At 39.5% G+C, this 19,384-nt stretch overlaps 1 pseudogene; it reads right to left on the minus strand.

The window, feature by feature from the left end:
- Positions 1-1,935: 1,935 nt before the first annotated feature.
- Positions 1,936-16,892, minus strand: LOC118846980 (annotated as a pseudogene).
- Between the last annotated feature and the right edge of the window lie 2,492 nt (positions 16,893-19,384).

The following is a 19,384-nucleotide window of genomic DNA, read 5'->3' on the forward strand; positions in this document are numbered from 1 at the left end:
AAGACAGAATAGATGATCTCTGGCCTCTTTTCCCTGCAACCCTTCCTCATGGGAGATATTAAATCTTGCCAAGAGTGGAGGAAGGAAGTTGGGGCCAGAGGCAGCTGCTCTACTTTCCTCAGAGCAGGGGTATTCGGCTAGCTAGTATTATATCTATCTGCTCACTTAAATATTACTTGTCTGGGGCATATGATTTTCAAGTTCAATCCAAGCTTTTATCCAAAGATTGACTCCTTTCCCATCAGATACCAGTTCCACAATAAACACACATAGCAATTATCATAGAAACCCATTTATCCAAATCATAGCAAAACAGAAATTAGAGAAAGTATACACAAGAGACTATATACCAGACAATACAGAGAAAAGGAGCTCTCCCATTGGGAACAAAGTAATAGCTCAACCAAAGAGAGTCCCAGATCTCACCCAAGGGGAAATTCCCTGAGGTCTCTAGTGTAGCTAGCTGGGGATGGGCACATAATGGAGACTGTCAGCTTCTCTCGTGTCAGCTTCTTTGCAGTCTTTTTATTTAGCAACCTAAAGTGGAGTTGACATCTTCCATCTTCTCTTGAATCTGGAAGCCCAAAGTCTGAAGAGATTCATCAACTTGAAGAAAGCTCAAAAAAGGTGGAAGAGCTCTCCTCTCTCCTGATCTCTCCTGCCTCGCCAAAATCACAGGATGTTGATCTCCACCAGTTAGGAAAGATTCCAGCACCAATGGCTTTTGGGATTGGGGTTACATAAAAATACACACATTGCAAAGATTTCCTTTTAATCAAGCCCTTCCTCTTCTTCTAAAATACTCAACAGCTGCCTTATTGTCTTAACCAAAAAAGAATGTTTCCAACTATACTTCCTCATGAAGAACTAACTGGCAGTGTAGTTGAAGGGCTGGTGATTTGAGATGATGCATCCTTTTAAAACTTAAATTACAAACTTTTAAATTTTTTGCCCACATTAATCAGAGCTCCATGGTTAAGACATGAAAAACAAACGGAGGAATCTAGGGGGAGAAACATGTTTAGCTGGTTTTTCCCTCACCTGGTTATAGCCAGCTAGAGGCTCAGGTGGGGGTGGGAAGGACGGTAGACCCTGATAGGAAGTGGGCTCCACCAATCAGAAATGCCATCAGTGCAGGAAAGGTAGCAAGCAGCATAGAGAATTTGGAAATGTCCTGGAGGGGCCCTGGACTATAGACCATGGGGTTATCGATTGCTAGACATTCCTCTCATACCAGAACCTTAAAGAAAAAGGGGGAAATCGAGAAGTAGAGGAAGAAACTAAGAATGGTGACATTGCCTACAGCTTCTACTGGAAGTCTCCATACACCAGGAAAGCTGCCCTGGAACATTCCACTACTGTTGTGGTCTTCTCAACTTGGAATATTCCCTTGTGAGGCTCATCTCTTCTGTACGCTATCTTCCCCCTTTAGAATGTAAGCTCCTAGAGAGCAGGTGCAGTCCTTAGCAGCGTGTCTGGCATATAGTAAGTATTTAATAAAGATTTCCCGTCCTCCATCCTCTCTTGCTTCCCTCCTTAGACCAGAAGCAACAATTTTTCTTAAATTGCCCCTGGGAGATTCTTCTGCATCCTTTCCTACCCCTATCCTGATCTGATCAGAAAAGCTCACTCGCATTGACTGGCTGAACTCGCCAGAACGCCTTCCCGCGTTCTGATTGGGTCTTGGTATGGTCATGGGCGGGGTTAGGCAGGTGCCCATGGACCGCAACATGTAGGGCTATGATTGGAAGAAGGAGCAGGCATTCCCAGAGCTTCCTTCTGTAGCCTTGGTTGCAAGGGGCCGGGCCAGCCTTGATCCGGTTCTTTCGTATTCATTGGCCTATTTCTCCGTCATTCAGGATGCTACGAGTTTATTGGTGTCCAAAGCTCCTGAAGGAGGAGGGCGATTGGTTGAGTGTTGGTCCCGCCTCTGCGCTAGTCGCCGGTTCTTTGCGGTGTGGAATTGAACAGGGAGCTCAGAGTCATAGGGGGTAGGTTGAGGTGAACCACTTGAGTGTCGAGGTTCCATTCTGGGGTTGGGACGGGTTGGGCTGCTCGGTTCCCCCGTTTCGGCCGCCTCAGCAGGCAGAGGAAGGGACAGGCAGGGACCAGCGGCCCAGAGAGAATGATCCTAGTGCGGCTGATAGTCCCTCCTCCTGCCCTGTTGGGGCGAGGACTAGGAAGGCAGGAACGGGCTTGGCCGCCTTTGGAGGGCTGGGAGCGCCCTCCTCCCTCCGCAGGTCCCTGGCTACCTCCGGGGATGTATTGCATAACTGACCTTGACCTCCGCCAAAGTGCCCGAAGAGGGAGTGGGTGTGCCTTTGAGATCGAAAGTCACAACCACTTCAATTGAGGAAGTGTACACGCACACCCATGTATATACACACACATAACATACACACATATGTGTATAACATACGTACACATGCGTATATATAAACACCAAAATATATTTAAATTAAAATATATATTAAAACACACGCACACACACACACACATATATCTATTTTTTTCATTTTTTTATTTTCGAAGAGGACCAATGACATCATGATGTTGGGGTAAAATAGTGGACAATGGGTGATACCTTGATTTGTAAGTTAATTGGATTTAAGTAAGGCAGAGTTGCAAAAATTTGTCAAGACTCATCAAAGTCCAGTGGCAGAACAAAAATCAAGAGGAACCTGCCATGGGCCAGGATGAAATAGATGACCCTGAAATCTTCCACAAAGCGCCTGCTCTAGCTGCCTTCCTGGCCCTTGGAACAAATTGTTCTCATCTGTCCATTCTTCTGGGAGAGAAGGTGGGGGACAGGGCGGAGTCTTCACATTCTTTGAGTAGACATCCCCCTAATTCACTGGATCGGTGTGAGGCTTGTCCCTACCCTCAGCCTGGTTTTAGCTGCGTGCCAAGAGGTTTTACAGGGCTGTGACTGCACTTGCTACAGCTTCTTGGAGCCACAGGTGAGAATTGGGGGACAAATGGACACAAAAGATGGATAAGCAGGAGTAGGGTTCAGCAAGTCCTCACACCAAATGATCTAGTCCTTCCTGAATACCATACACACACACGCATACACAATATACATATGCATACATGTGTATACACACACACACACACACACACACACATATATATATATATATAGTTTTAATTAGACAAGGCCTGCTTTCTCATCCTCCTTGCACCCCACTCCACATGCATTGAGAACAGGAGAAAAAAAACCCATTATAAACATGTATAGTCAATTAAAACACAGTTCCACCATTGGCCGTGTCCCTCCCACCCCATATTTGACTCATTCTACATTCTGAGTCTTTGACCTATCTCAAGAGATGGATAGCATGTTTCAATATTAGTCCTCTGGAACTAGTCTTTACCCTAAAACTTCACAGTAGTATACCTTGACATTTATATACCAAAACCTGTTTATCCATTTCCCAATTTATGGAAACTCCCTCATATTCCCATTCTTTGCCACCTCAAAGAAAGGTATACATATTTATGTATATTCTTAGAGTTTGTTTTACTGATGAGTAATCCCTCTCTTAATTTGTCCTATCTTGAATTCCCCCTCCCCTGCTTCTTTCATTTCCACTTCTGTTTTTCTTTTGAGTGAAATGTATTTCTGAATCCAACTCTGTGTGTGTGTGTGTGTGTGTGTAGTCTTTATTCTTTTGCCCAGAGGAGAGTGAGGTTCAAGTGTCAGAAGCTCACCCTGTCCTTCCTTCTTTGTCGGCTTTTGCACCCACATTATGTGAGATAATTTTTCCTAACCTTTCTCCCACTTCTCCCCAATTCCTCTTCCCCTCTCCATTCTTTTCTTAAGATCAAAATATTATAGAACCACTCCTGGACCTTATCTAATTAGACTTCCTCTATGAACTCCAATAATGGTAGGGCTCAGTGGGGACACATATATCATCTCCCCATATTTGAATGGAACAGTTTATCCTTTAGTCCTTTATCATTTTTAATTTATGTTTACCTTTTAATGTTTCTTTTCACTCCAGTGTTTGAACTTCAAACTTCTATGCAGCTATGGTCTTTTTATCAGGAATACTTAGAAGTCCTCTATTTCATTAAAGGCGCATTTCTCTCCCCGCCACACACACAATGTAATATTATACCCAGTTTTACTGGGTAAGTTCTTCTTGGCTGTAAGCCCATATCCTTTGCCTTCTGGAGTATTGCATTCCAAGCTCTCCCATCCTTTAAGTGTTGGCTGCTAAATTGTGGGTGATCCTGACTGTGGCTCCTTGGTACTTGAATTCTTTCTTTCTGGCTTCTTGCAACATTTTTTCTTTGAACTGGAAGTTCTGGATTTTGGCTATGATGTTCCTAGGAGTCTTCATTTTAGGACTTCTTCCAGGAGGTGACTGGCAGCTTATTTCTGTGTCCATTTTACCCTCTGGTTCTAAGAGCTTTGGGCAGTTTTCTTTTAAGATTTCTTGAACTAGTATAGCCAAGCTCTTCCTTTGGTCATGGTATTCAGATAATACAATGATCCTTAAATTTTTGTCTTTTATCTGTTTTTCAGGTCAGTTGTTTTTGCTATGAGATAATTTACATGTTGTTTTATTTTTTCAGCCTTTTAAAAAAAAATTTCCTCTTGCCACATGAATTTGTTGGCTTCTATTTGGTCCATTTAGATTTTCAGGGAGTTTGTTGCTTAAGTAGAATTTTATACTTCTTGTGTGATTCCCTTTTCAATTCCTTCTTCCATATCCTTTCTTTTCCAGTTTTATCCTTAAGTTCTTTCATTCCATCTATAAAAACATTTTAATTCTTTTTTTTTAAAAAAACAAACTCTTCCTTCATCTCTTCTAGGAATTCTAGTTGAGTTTTTGCCTATGCTGTATTTTACTCTGAGGTTTTGCTTGTAAATGTTTTGGAGTCATTATCTTCTTTTGAATTTCTGTTTTGAGCATCCTTCACCATAATATTTCATTATGATTTAGTTCTTTTTTTGTTTGCCCATTTTTTGTTTGCCCATTCTTTCTGCCTACTTCCTGACTTCGGACTTGATGTTACAGTTATGCTATGCCACACTTCTGGAGGGACTATCTGAGTTGGTCCTATTGCTGCTTCCTTGTGGTACTGAGTGGTGTGTTATTCCAGGATCTTAGGGACAGACTGGGGATTTGCAAGCTAGCAGTGCTCCCAAAGGTGTGTGATCTAGGGCAAAGTCTGATTGCTATCCCACCCCTCCCACCCATTGTTCTGCAAGTTTCTGACGTGGGTTTGGGTCTGTTTAAGAATTCAGTGCTGTTAGATTCTGTCCCTATTAGCCAGCAGGAAAAACTCTATTGGTTCAAAATGGCAGAAGTGTAGGCTCCTCTTTGGTCTGTGTTTTCTGATTCTGTGCAAGCTAAGCTAGATGCTTGAAGTGAGACCCTTCTCTGAAGTTGGAGTCCGAGCCATACCACTGCTGCGACTAGTTCTCCTTTCTAGGCACAAAGGCCTCCCTACCTGGGAAAGGCAATATCGCTGCCCATATAGGTTCCCTTCTCACTCTTCACTGGATCTATGACCCAGGATTGAATAATGGACAACAAAGCTACTGGTTGACACCTGTCCCCACTGCAGCATGCTGGTATGGATCTGGGCCTTCCTTTTTCTTGGGTGTACAGTCTTCTCTGTGGGTGCTAGTCTGCTCCAGGCACCACCTCTCCTGTTCAAACATGTCTCCATGTCTGAAGACCTCCCTGTGTATCTACCTATGCTAACCTTGTCTGAACAAAGGACTCATGACTTCTTCAGGATTCGCCCATCAGAATTTGGGCTGGTGCACTTGTTTTATAGATCTGTTTTATAGAATTGTGGCCGTGAGCCTAGCTGCATTACTTCCTTTTGTTCCGCCATCTTGACCCCCTGAAGAAACATTTGTTAAACATTTCTTATACATAAAATATTGCACTTAATACTGGGAATACAAAGACAGATTTGCTATATAGGACTTGCTGTCATGGAGCTTACAAGTTATTACTAATATAATGCTTTAAGATTTGCAAAGCACTTTACAAATGGTCTCTCACTTGATCACCATAGCAACCCTAGGAGATAGGTTCTGTTATGACCTCCATTATACAGGTACAGGTGAAGAACCTTAGGCAGACAGAAGTTAAGTGACTTGCCCAAGGTCACATAGCTAATAAGTCTGAAACCATATTTGAACTTAAGTCTTCCTAATTCCAGGTCCCACCCTCTATCCATTGCAAAAACAGAATGAATGAATGAAAAAGCATTTATTATGTGTTTAATATGTGCAAAAGCACTGGAGATAGAGAAAGAAAAGAAGACGGCCCCTTATGTCATATTCTAATGGGAGAGACATCCTATGTAGCAGGTTTCAGCTGTAAGAAAGCTAGAAAGCACATAACATTTCAGATAAAATCATAGCAGTTTCTGATGTGAAACAATTAACAGTGCCAAGGACTTTGGTGACAAGAACAATTTGGGAGTCTTCAATAACTGTGCCTGTAGGCTCCAAGGGGGTGGTGGTTCCCAGGATGGATCACAAACAGGGTCTAGACTAGAGGCTGCTGTCACTCCTAGGACTCCTGAATTTACCTGCTCTTCTGTGGCAGTTGGTGATGCTGGTGGCTATGAAGGCGGCCTCCTTCTCCACAGTGATTTCTCACCTTAGCAATAGCTGTGGAGCCCAGGCAGGAAGCAATACAAAAGTAACTGCTCTTGCATCTTGCTTCGTAACCAGGGACAAGTCACTTCCCCCCGGGCCACATTTTCCATGCATCATGTTCTGTGATTCCATGGACACAACTAACTATGGTATAGGGGAGCATGAGATAAGTGCAAAGGAGAGGCCCAGGAAGAGTATTATTTTAAACTGGAGGTTGGAAACATTGAACTCCTATCTGTTGCCTCAGAAGGGCAGCTCACTTTATTTATTGCTCTAAGAGAGATTCAGTATATGTATTGTAATGATCCCTTGCTTCATTAGGCTGGGGGAACATTAGCTGGGCTAAGCAGTGCCTGTCAGTTTCACTAAGTTCAAGACTGAGGAGTTGGGGATGAGAATCTATGGGGGTGGAGGTGGAAGGCAAGGGAGGAAAAGAAATGAGAGTCAGAAAAAAATAGAGGTTCATTTATTAGGGCTGGTAGGATACAACAGACAATTATTTGCCTCAGGTATGACTCAGCATCATGTGCCATCGGCCACTCATCCTTGTCATATTTTGTGGTTCTTATTTGCTAGTTAATTCCGCTACTTGAAAGTGAAGGAAATATATCTCTGGTTCAGTGTTCTGTAAGCCACCAACTTTTGAATATTTACTGTGTACAGAATAATTTAGCTTCATACATTTTCATTTATGTTGTACCTTCACCTAAAAAAACTCGTGAATATAATTTTCTTATCATTTATCATTTCTGCGCAGTAAACAAATTACCTAAACCTGTATGTGTACGCTGAAAATATTTGGAGCCAAAATTGGGGATATGAAAGTTTAACAATGAGTGGTAGCACATCATGAGAATAGTTTTATAAATTATATGTGTAACATATATAATTTATAAAATTAAAAAACTTATATAAAGTTTATAAGTAAGTTATGTTTATAAATCTGTGTAAATTTTATAAATATAAGTAAAATATAAAGTTGTTATAATTTTATAAATAAAATAGAAACACAAAATTGATATGGCTTTATAAATAAATAAATATAAATAAAATTTGATATGATTTTTAAAATTCATGTAAATTCTATTTTCTGTGGCAGAGAGCTGGCTTTTGTGGGGTTTTTGTTTTTTTGGTAATGTCAAATCCTTTAGAGGTTTGTTTTCTAGCCTTAACCAAAAAAACCTTTGTTCCTGTTCTGAACATACTGTGTTATAGTATTGTATATTTTATAAATTACATATTTTACATAATGCTCATATATATTTTTTCATTCCAGTGCTAGAGTGTTATTAGGGTCTGATTACCAATTCCAGCCCAGCTAACTTGAGCAAAGTCCCATGAAGGCAGGACCCTGGAATAATTTGTTGAGATGGGTCTTAATAGGTATGGCACTCATAGAAATTGCTGAAAGTCCTGTCTGAAATCATTGGGATCCAGGTGAATCTGGATTTGGCTAGTTTGGCTACGGCAGCTTCTTCTACTTTCCCATTCCATCGGAAAAACTTTCCATGCTTTTGAATATACCACATTAAGAATTGTGGTTTCCATGACTCTTCTTTTCTCTTTGAAGAGAGGGAATGACTGAGTACTCTGTAGGCTTAGAAGGGCATTACTGTTGACATATAATATAGAACTACTCTCATATTTTCATATGTAATTATCACTATTTTGGCCATGGTTCTAACTCTATACAGTCTTGCTTGGTGATCTCATCAGCACCCATGGATTCAATCATCCCTTATGCAGATGATGCTGGAATCTATTGATGCTGCCCTAATCTGTCTCCTGATCTCCAGTCTCAAATCATTAATTGCCTATTGGACATATCTAACTGGATATCCCATAGATATCTTAATCTCAGCATGTCCAAGAAAAGTCATCATCTTTCCCTTCAAACCTTCCCCCTTCCAGACTTCTTTATCACTGTCAGTGCTACCAACATCCTTGTTACCTTGGTGTCATCCTCAACCCCTCACTGTCACTCACCCCACATATCCAATTAACTGCCAAGTCCTGTTGATTCTACCTTTGTAACATCTCATGTTCTTTTTTCTCCATGGACACAGCTGGTATAGGCTCTTATCCTCTCATGCCTAGACTACTACAATAGCCTTATACTTTATCTCCCTTCCTCAAGTCTTTCCCCAAGGCAGCCTATCCTCCACTAAGCTTCCAAAGTACAGGTCTAACCACATCACTCTCCTACTTATTGAGTTCCAGTGGCTCCCTATTACTTCCAGGATCAAATATAAAGTGCTCTGTTTGGCTTTTAAAACCTTCACAAACTGGCCTCTCCTTACCTTTCCAGTCTTCTTTCGCTTTACTCCCCTCCATATACTCTTATCATTCAGTGCCACTGCCCTTCACCATCTCCCAACTTAGTGCCTTTTCAATAGCTGTTCCCCTATGCCTGGAAAACTCTCATTCCTCCTTTTTGTCTTCCGGCTTCCTTCAAGACTCAGCTCAGATCTCCCATTCTGCAAGAGGCCTTTCCCAGTTCCCCTAATACTAGTGCATTCCCTCTGTGATGAATTCTAATTTACCTTACATATGCCTTGTACGTACATATGTGCTGCTTATTGTCTCCCCCATTAAAATGTGAGCTCCTTGACAGCAGGGACTATTTTTTGACCTTCTTTGCATCCCCAGTGCTTTATACAGTGCTTGGCAGAGAATAATTGATTAATAAATGCTTGTTGTTGTTGATGATGACAATGACCATGGTTTCTTATAGTTATCCTATTTTTTTATTGAATAGCATATGACTGTCAAAAATTGACAATTAAAAATTTTTAAAGCTAAATCTATTTTATGATTAAATCCCATCATAAAATTGGAGAAAGATTCTATGGAAAACAACATCATAGAATCAAAACTTCGTGTTCAGAAGGGGTATGGGCAATATCATGAGCGCTCTGCTTAGTAAGATTTATATTTCCCATTTAGCAGGGTTTTGTTTTAGTTTTTGGTTTTTGTTTTTTTCAGTATTCTACTCAGATCAATATCTCTCTCCTGTCAGCCATTTCTTTGGACAGTACTTTTACTCACGCCTGGGGCTTCCCAAACTTCATTTGCTTCTCTCTCAGTAGTACTTTGCCAACATGAGATGTTACAAAAGTACTGTAAGTTCTTTTTTAGCCTGAATATTCTTTAAGGTCTAAGATTAAGATTATATAAAATTAACCAGTTTATTAATCAGATCTCTCTGTAGAAAAGTACTTCAAATAAAGGGATGCCTGTACAGCTATCCCTTCCATATCACAGGGGTTAGGGGCACAGAGCCTCCATGATCTGGAAAAGCCTTTTAAAATGTTTTGGTCCTCCCTTCTTACCAGAGAAGAAGTCTCAATTTTTTTTCTTTTATGGGGTGTTTATAGTACCTTATTGTATAATTTGGGTCAATATTATACAATACTATACATATATTTTACGCATTTCTGAGTTTCTAAACTTTCTCCGTGTCATCTGCTGGACTTCAAGTGTTGTTTGTGGCTTCTGCAAAACTCCTCCAAAATTCCCATTTAATATATCAAAACCATGATGGGGAAAGTAACAATGTACAAGGGATAACTGTACTTGTTTGTTAATGTAAGATTTAACAACTTAGGTTCAGTAATGCTTCTGGTAATAGAAATTAGTTAAGCAATGAAGTTACACTAACTGCATGTCCTACTTGGGTGATGTAGTAGAAAAAAATTTCTAGGGCAAATCACTCAAGGTCAAAGGCAATTTTTTTTGTAGATTAGACAAACTATTGACTTTTTTTTTAAGGTACAGCTATATTTAAAGTTCTATAGCATCTGCTAAAAAGGTAAACCCCCCAAAAAAGACAATTTTGTGTATTTCTTTTTTCCTTAAAAAAAGAATATTTCTTGAAATATTTCTCCCTTAGGTAATATAATTCAATTGTACTGGGAAAGGCTTCTGAAAAACTGGTTTAAAAACCTCTTGGGAAGAAGGAGATGTGAATTCTTACGGTAGGTTTGGATATAACTGGCAAAACCACCATTCTATACAAGGTGAAATTGTTACTACTATTCCAGTGACTGCAGTGCCCTGCTTCATGGGCATTCATTGTAGAATCCACTTTAATATTTCACTATGTTTATTAACTACTATTTTCTTATGACTGTTTCATGGGTAGACATTCTGTTTCCCTAGTAAGACTGTAAATTCCTTGATTGCAGGGATCATGTCATATACTTCCCTATATTCCTTAACAGTACCTAGCATAGTGCTAAGCACATTATGGGCATGCAGGAAAGTTCTGTGAGTGAATGACTAGGGATAACTACAGAGAGACCAAATCCTAGCCCTTTTTCCTCAGTTTCCTAGGGATGATATGCCTTCTGGCTTCTCTAGTTCCTTGAACCCAACAACTCTAGACACCATAAGTTGAGAGTGGCTGGGCCAACAGCATTTTCAGGATTTTTAGCAAAAGATGGCAGGGTAAAGTAGGATAGGAGGATTCATTGAAGGTAAATCCCATTTAAAAAAAATCAAATGAGATAATATTTGTAACAGGGCTTGGCACAATGTCTAGCACATAATTGACTCTCTATAAATGCTTATTCCTTTCCCTTATTCCCCTATTTTGCCATTGATTGACAACTGGTATAAAGTAAATTCACTGTTCTTGGAGTTAAAAGACAGGGGTTTGAGACTTGGCTGCAACACTTAGAAATGAACTTAGGCAGTCATTTAATTTACTTCCCTGAGCCTCATTCACTTCATCTATAAAATGGGACAAATATTACTTACTTCACAAGGTTATTTTGACCAATTTTTTTTAAACCTTAGGGGGCTATATAAATGTGAGCTATTATTATTCAATGTGCATTTAAAAATATTATTGCCAGATATTTTTCAGTTTTCAAATTATTAAAGATTAGCCTAGGGTGGATTTGTAAATAAATGTAACTCATTCACATATTTCAAAGGATCTAATCCCTTTGAAACCATATACTTCCCTGGGAGGCACTTCCCTAAGTTGTCTCTTAGAGTAATTGGAGATGAGGTATTAAAAAGATGCCAGTCTGCTCTGAAAATCACTGTTTGACTAGTATGATAAGAGATTTTTTTCTGGTTTGTCTGTATTGCTTTCATTTACTTTCATTACAGCAAGGCACATCACTAGTTAGAGCATGCCAAATTTAACTGACATAAAACTTAAGCTCCAGTGATTAACTAGTTTCAGGCTCAGCTTTATCACCTCTGTTTATTTAAGATGAGCATGTCAAGTAACAAGGTATAGCTCCAGTGCTAATGGTTAGTCTGCAGATTCCTTTATCCCTAGTGTTTGCTGACCAGTTTATAATTTTACTTGATATGAGCTTTCCTTTCTGCTATCTGTTCTTTGATGTGTAAATCTTTACCTCCCCTCCTGCTGGCTGTAAAATTCTGTTGTATTCATCCTGGCCATAACTAATGCCTATGTAATATTTCTCAAACTGAGTTTCAGGGCCCATTGGTTTATGTATACCATGGATTTATGCCCTGAACATGTGATAAACAAGTTATTAAAATATTTCTGCGTGTTCATAAATATGATTGGCAGCAATGCCTACCAATGAATCTTCAGACAATTTTTATGTCCTCAGCAAAGCTGTAACTTGATTTTGTTCATGTTCCCTATTTAGGTTTAAAAGTGGAGATAATAGTGGGGGGGGAGGGTAGAAATGGGGAGAAAATTTGTAATTCAAGCTCTCGTGAAAATCAATGCTGAAAACTAAATATGTTAAATAAATAAATTTAAATTAAAAATAAAAGAAAATTCCCAGGAATGTCATAGCCAAATTCAAAGCTCCTGTGTCAAAGACTTCAAGCTTCCAGAATAAAGTAGTTTCAGTACTGAACAATAATCAGGATCACAGAAGACCTGATATCTTCCATTATAAATGAGAAGATATTTGGGAATATAATATTCCAAAAAGTAAGAGACAGATGTACAACTAAGAGTAATTACTTTGCAAAATTGAGTATAATCCTTTAAGGAAAGAAATGTAATTCTAATGGAACTGAAGATTTTTAACTATTTCTAATGAAAAGACCAGAGCTGACTGTGAACTTTGATATTCAAACACAAGAGTACAGGGAATCCTAGAAAGGTATGTTTACTTGAGCATTTGGAAGGAAGTTGTATGATGATGCAGTGCTAGCATTCTGATTGAGAGAAGAGCGTCCTTTCAGAACACTTATACACACACACACATACATGTTCATATACATATATGTATATATAATTTATGTAGGGCTTTAAGGTTTTACAAAGCACTTTACAAATATCAAATTTTATCCTCACAACAACCCTGGGAGGTAGGTACTATTAAAAAAAAGTGCAGATAATAGAATATAAATATATCTTATAAATAAACTTTATAAGTTCCATTTCAGTAAATAACTTCCCAACATTATCATGAAAAAATAAGGATTTTACGCTCCTGTGCATTTCTGTGAGAAACGTATCCTCAGATTTCAGCTTCATAGTGATTGATAACTGGACCATGTCCTGGGTATGTCAAATCAGCTTTAATCTTTATTTTTTTTACTTCCATATTTTAATTATTTAATATTTTAATTTTCAACATTGATTTCCACAAGATTTTGAGTTACAAATTTTCTCCCCATTTCTTCCCTCCCCCCCCCCACTCGAAGATGGCATATATTCTGATCGCTCCTTTCCCCAGTCTACCCTCCCTTCTGTCAACCCACCCCACCTTATCCCCTTCCCCCTTACTTCTTGTAGGGCTAGATAGATTTCTATACCCTATTGTCTATATATCTTATTTCTCAGTTGCATGTAAAAACAACTCTTTTTCTGAGCATTTGTTTTTAGAACTTTGAGTTCCAAATTCTCTCCCTTCTTCTCTCTCCACCCACTCTCCTTGAGAAGACAAGCAGTTCAACATAGGCCACACATGTATCATTATGCAAAATACTTCCATAATAGTCATGTTGTGAAAGACTGACTATATTTCCTTCCATCCTATCCTGTCCTCCTTTATTCAGTTTTCTCCCTTGACCCTGTCCCTTTTCAAAAGTGTTTGCTATTGATTACCTCTGCCCTCCCTTCTATCATCCCCCCTCTCTTATCCCCTTCCCCCCTACTTTCCTGTAGGGTGAGATACCCATTTGAGTGTGTAAGCTATTCCCTCCTCAAGTCAAATCCGATGAGAGCAAGATTTATTCATTCCCTTTCACCTGCCCCCTCTTCCCTTCCAATAGAACTGCTTTTTCTTGCCACTTTTATGTGAGATAATTTACCCCATTCTATCTCTCCCTTTCTCCTCCCAATATATTCCTCTCTCACCCTTTAATTTTATTATATTTTTTAGATAGCATCCTTCATATTCAATTCACCCTGTTCCCTCTGTCTATATATGTGTGTATTCCCTTCAACTACCCTAATACTGAGAAAGGTCCTATGAGTTACAAATATCATTTTTCCATGTAGGAATGTAAACAAAACAGTTCAACTTTAGTCAGTCCCTTATTATTTCTCTTTCCTGTTTACCTTTTCATGCTTCTCCTGATTCTCGTATTGGAAAGTCAAATTTTCTATTCAGCTCCGGTCTTTTCATCAAGAAAGCTTGAAAGTCCTCTATTTTATTGAAAGTCCATATTTGGCCTTGGAGCATGATACTCAGTTTTGCCGGGTAGGTGATTCTTGCTTTTAGTCCTAGATCCTTTGACCTCCAGAATGTCATATTCCAGGCCCTTTGATCCCTTAATGTAGAAGCTGGTAGATCTTGTGTTATCCTGATTGTGCTTCCACAATACTTGAATTGTTTCTTTCTGGCTGCTTGCAATATTTGCTCCTTCACCTGGGAACTCTGAAATTTAGCTACAATATTCCTAGGAGTTTTCTTTTTGGGATCTTTTTCAAGAAGCAATCAGTGGATTCTTTCAATTTCTATTTTACCCTCTGGTTCTAGAATAGCAGGGCAGTTTTTCTTGATAATTTCTTGAAAGATGATATCTAGGCTCTTTTTTTGATCATGGCTTTCAGGTAGTCCAATAATTTTTAAATTAGCTCTCTTGGATCTATTCTCCAGGTCAGTGGTTTTTCCAATGAGATATTTCACATTGTCCTCCATTTTTTTCATTCTTTTGCCTGTTTTATAATTTCTTGATTTCTCATCAAGTCACTAACTTCCACTTGCTCCATTCTAATTTTTAAGGTAGTATTTTCTTCAGTGGTCTTTTGGACCTCCTTTTCCATTTGGCTAATTCTGCCTTTTAAGACATTCTTCTCCTCATTGGCTTTTTGGAGCTCTTTTGCCATTTGGGTTAGTTTATTGATAAGGTGTTATTTTCTTCAGTATTTTTTGGGTCTCCTTTAGCAAGTCATTCACTTGTTTTTCATGTTTTTTTGCATCACTCTCACTTCTCTTCCCAATTTTTCCTCTACTTCTCTAACTTGCTTTTCCAAATTCTTTTTGAGCTCTTCCATGGCCTGAGACCAATTCATATTTTTCTTGGAGGTTTTTGATGTAGGCTTTTTGACTTTGTTGACTTCTTCTAGCTGTATGTTTTGGTCTTCTTTGTCACCAAAAAAAGATTCTGTAGTCTGAGTATGAGTCCTTTTATAATGTCTTCTCATGTTCCCAGCTTGACCCTTGAGGTTTTTGTCAGGGTATGACTGCCTTTAGAGTGGAGAGTACTTTGTCCCAAGCTTTAGGGGCCTTGCATTGCTGTTTTCAGAGCTACTTCTACTCCACAGTCACCACAAGCTCTGTCACACCAGCGCTCCTCCTCCCCCAAGAACCACCAACCAGCACTGTGACTGAGATCTAAGCAGGGCAAAGCAAGGGAATCTTGCCTCTGTGCCTGCAAAGCAAGCCCTGCACTCCTGTTCTGATCCACCACTTGATTCCTCCCACCATGTGGGCCAGGGACTCCAGAAGCAGCTTCTGCTGGAGCTCTGCAAGCAGTCACAGGGGCTTCCTGCTGCTACCGCTGTGCCACCTCTGCTGCCCCTCCCCTCCCCCAGGGCTCGGGCCAGATCATGCCCTTCTCTCATCCAGATCCAGCAGTTTTCCCACTGACCTGCTCCTTGTTCTTTGGCATTTGTGGATTGAGAAGTCTGGTAACTGCCATAGTTCAGTGATTCAGGGCCCTAAGGCCTGCTCAGTCCTACTCCTGGTCTGGTCTGTCCTGGCGCAGCCCACGTTGGGCTGCACTCCGCTCCCAACATGGTGTGATAGACCCTTGCCAGCAACCATCCAGGCTGTTTTGGGCTGGAGACTTGTTTCCCTCTGTTATTCCATGGGTTCTGTAGCTGTAGAATATGCTCAGAGTCATTTTTTACAAGTGTTTGGAGGGATTTGGGGGAAAGCTTAAGCGAGTCCCTGCTTTCTAGCTGCTGTCTTGGCTCTGCCCTGCCCCCAGCTTTAATCTTTAATAGCTTTTCTGAGGAATTCATGTAATCATAAAGATCTTCGAATATTGCTGTTTTTCTCCTGGAATACAATCTCCAGAAAAGAGAGCATTTTCTTCTAAAAGTAGAACCATATGATCATCAGTGTGTCTAAGTGTGTATAGAATTCTGAGAGTGGCTCCTTCTGTATTAATCATATCTCCACCATTCAGATAAACATATTTTTGCCTTTATTTCTTATAACTTCTCCCTTGAAGGAATTGTGTGGAAGCTTTTAAATGCAATATCCAGTGCCCATATTGATACTATTACATATGTCTGATATGTCTCCACTGTGATCCCAATGCCAGTGAGTCACTATAATTTTTTAGATTGATGTGTTCAATTCAGTCAGTGCTTGAGCATTTATATAAAGCAGCTCAACATAACCTCTTCTTTCACTTGAATAAATTAGAAAAAGATGGAAAACTATCAAGCAAAATGACTCCTGAAAAGGAATGGAAAACCAATCTCTAGTTTCATGCTAGTGAATAAAGAATTTGAAGCCTTTACTGAGGCTGTACACTGTAGAAGAATATTGAAAAAGAAACTAGCTACGAATAATTAGTATCACATCTGCTCCATTTTCAAAAATATAAGAATTCCACAATCTATATCTAGTGTATTCACTGTAATTATAATTCTCTAACTTTTTGTTATTTTCAAGACTTTATGAAAATAGATTATAATAATTTATGAGTTCTTAACAGACTAATTAAAACTTCTGTTCTTTAAAAATAACAAAAATCCTGCTTAATGCATTAATCAATCAATTGAAAATCATTTATAATATATTTACTGTGTACCAAGCTCTGTGTTAAGCACCAGGACCATCTAGACAAAAGTGAAGCAGTCCCTGCCCTCATTGTAATGGAGGTACTACTTGTACACATGCAAGTATATGCAGAATACATATACAAAATGGACACAAGGTAGTTTGGGGTCAGAGTATACTACCATCTGGAGGGTAGATGGAAGAGTTGTTATTGCTGTTTGTCCTTTGTTCTTGAAGAAGACCATGACATCAGAAAGGTGATGCCATGATTTGCAAGTAAATTGGATTTAAGTGAGAGAGGGCTGTGCAAAGTCACCAGCTTCACTTTCTCTTCCAGAGCCATCTGGGTCCATTGGTGAGACGGCCCTGGAATGGAGGGAAGGAGAACTAGGAAGGCATAATGAAGAAGGTGTTGCTTCACTGGGTCTTGAAGGAGACTAGGAATTCTATGAGGCAGAGAGAGCTCAGAGAGGAAGCACATTCCAGGCGCGAGGAGGGCTAGTACAAAGGCAAATTTGGGCAATGGAGGTTTTCCAGTGTAGAACAGGGAGGAGGCCAATATGCCTGGATCCCAGAGTGTGTGGAGGGGAGGAAAATATAAAAAGATTGGAAAAGCATGAAGAGGCCAGGCTCTGAAGGGCTTTAATAGCTAATTTTTGTTGTTTAGTTGTTTTGTTCATGTCCTACTCTTTGTGACACCATTTGGTGTTTTCTTAGCAAAGATACTGAAGTAGTTTGCCATTTCCTTCTCCAGTTCATTTTACAGATAAGGGAACTGAGGCAAATAGGATGAAGTGACTTGTCCAGGATCACACAGATAGTAAGTACCTGAGGCTGGATTTGAACTCAGGAAAATGAGACGTCTTGATTCCAAGCCCTGTGCTGCCCCTTAATAGCTAAAGAGGGGCACTTATATTTGGTTCTTGAGGAATAGTGAGCCACTGGTGTTTGTTGAGTATATGTTGGGGCAGGCAGTAACATGATCAGATTTATACTTTATGAAAATCACTTTCCAATTTTATGAAGGATGGATGGGAGTGGGGAGAGGCTTGAGGCAGGGAGACCAACCAGAAGACTATCATAGTAGTCCAAGTAAGGGGTGATGAAGGCCTGATCTAGGACAGTGGCTATGTGAGTGGAGACATGGGGATGTTTGTGAGAGAAGTTGTAGAGATAGATACCATAGACTTGGCAATTGATTGGATATCTAGGGTGAGGAGTTAGGGATGACACTGGGGTTGTGAACCTGGTTTGGACATTGGGTTTGAGGCACTTGCAGGACATCCATTTTGAAATGGCCAATAGGCAACCGATGGGGAGAGACCAAACCTGTATATATAGATGTGAGAATCATCTTCATAAAGATTATAACTAAACTCATGGGAGATGATGAGATCACCAAGAGATAGTGAAGGAAAAAGAGAAGAGGGGCCCAGGAAAGAGCCTTGGAGTCCTTTTATCCAGGCTCCTGTGTTATCTTTGATGCTTCCTTCTACCTCACTCCTTATAGCTTTTCATTTACCAAGTTCTGTTAATTATACCTGTGTAACATTGCATTTGTGGTTCTCCTTCACACTTCCCATTGTCTGCATCCAAGAGCAGGTACTTCTTACCACTCTCCTAGAGTATTTCAATAGCCTTTTTTAAAAATAAACTTTTTATCGATATATTTATTTTTTCTACATCATCATAGTTACCTAGTATCCCTTCTCCTCCCCCCGTCAGAGAGCTATCCCATATAACGAGTAGTATTTTTTAAAATACAAAAACAGAAAAAGAAGTGGGAAAAAATCAGCACAGTTGGTCAATACATGTCTGAAAATATGTGCAATGTACAATGCTCTTGGACGTCCCACCTCTGCAAAATGATGGGTTGAGAGTGTCTTCTCATATCTCTTCTTTCAAGCCATACTAGTTCTTTATAATTTTGCAATATTCACTTTTGATTTTTTTGTGGTTGTTCTTCCTGTTTACATTGTGATATGTTGTTTTCTTGGCACTGCTTACTTCACTCTGCATCAGTTCATGGAGATCTCTCCATGCTTCTCTGTATTCATCATTCATCATATCTTATAGCATAATAATATTCCATTTCATTAATGTGCTGCATTTTATCAGTTCTCAATTGATGGGAATCTATTTTGTTTGTAATTCTTTGCTATCACAAAATGATAATAAATATTTTGGTGCACATGGGGAGTAGTAGTTCCTTAGCAGACCTTCATGTTCCCCCAACCTATCCTCCATAATTGTCCTTCAGCATAGTTTTGTTAATTTCACTCTTCTGCACAAAAATCTTTAGTGATTCTGAGTTAAATTCTAACTCCTTTGCATAGTATTCCAGGCCCCTACATTCTGGCACCACCGAGTCTTTCTAGGCTTAAAATATATTTCCATCTAGTTTACACTGAAGGAAAACTGAACCAAAGACTAGGACCACTGATTAGAGAGAATGGGATAGTGATGATGAATAGAGAGAAGAATGAACCATTTGCCTCTGATTTTGCTTCTGTTTTCTCTACCAAGGAGACAAATCTTTGGACTGGAAAGA

Source organism: Trichosurus vulpecula, chromosome 4 (genome assembly GCF_011100635.1).
Source record: "Trichosurus vulpecula isolate mTriVul1 chromosome 4, mTriVul1.pri, whole genome shotgun sequence".
Classification (NCBI taxonomy): Eukaryota; Metazoa; Chordata; class Mammalia; order Diprotodontia; family Phalangeridae; genus Trichosurus; species Trichosurus vulpecula.